We start from the raw sequence: 1,079 nt of genomic DNA, 5'->3' as shown, positions 1-1,079 counted from the left end.
CTGCCTGGTGCCAGGACTGGGTGACGGCGCTGCGCTGTGGGGCCCTGGGGCGCTGCCCCCACCTCACCCAGGGACATCCCGACATGGTGAGAGACATCCCCGTGTCCCCGTCACCCTCTAACACCCCTCCACCCATCCCTGTGTCCCTGTGCCACCTCCGTGTCCCCAAAACTCCACTGGGGTCCCAGTACTCCCATCATGGCCCCACCCCAACCTGTCCCCATGTCCCCATGTCCCCACTCCCTCGTTCCCATGTCCCACCTCCCAACATCCCCATGTCCTCCCCTCTTGCCATTCCCCAGTGTCCCCCGTTCCTGTGTCCCCATGTCCCTCATGTCCCCCTGTCCTCTCCTGCAGGACGTCTGTGCCTCGTGCCTGCAGCTCCTCACCTTCCTCCGCCAGGCCTCCAATGGATCGGCCCTGGAGGTGCCCGTGGGGACGGGGGCCAGGGGCCACTGTGGGTGTCCTGGTGGGTGCCAGGGAGGTGCCACTGTGGCTCGTGAGTTGGTGGCAGCCACTGAGGGTCACAGAAACCCCCATGGTGGTGTGGCACTGTGAGTGCTGGGGGACACTGCTGGGGGCAGCGGGCACATCCAGCATCCAGGGACACCCCGGGGTGCTGGGGCCTTGGGGACAGCCGGGTCACCACCCTCTGCTCCCTGCAGAAGCCCTGGCAGGTCTGTGCCACGCTCAGGCTGTGTCGCGGAGAGCCCGGGGCCGCCCTGGCCGTGCCCATCCCTGAGGCGCCCGGCAGCCACCCGCAGGTACGGGGACATGGGGACAGCGGGGGGATTGGTGGCGGTGGCCCTGTGAGCATCGGCACTGCCACCACGGTGCTGGGGGACACAGCCACACGGTGTCCCCAGAACCCAGAGCAGTGTCCCCAGCACCCTGAACAGTGTCCCCAGCACTCAGGGCAGTGTCCCCAGCACCGAGTGCAGTGTCCCCAGCACCCCGAACAGTGTCCCCAGCACCCCGAACAGTGTCCCCAGCACCCAGGGCAGTGTCCCCAGCACCCCGGGCAGTGTCCCCAGCACCCAGGGCAGTGTCCCCAGCACTCAGGGCAGTGTCCCCAGCAC

The sequence above is a fragment of the Parus major genome, chromosome 22, assembly GCF_001522545.3.
Source record: "Parus major isolate Abel chromosome 22, Parus_major1.1, whole genome shotgun sequence".
In the NCBI taxonomy this organism is placed as follows: domain Eukaryota; kingdom Metazoa; phylum Chordata; class Aves; order Passeriformes; family Paridae; genus Parus; species Parus major.
This window is presented reverse-complemented; position numbering follows the sequence as displayed.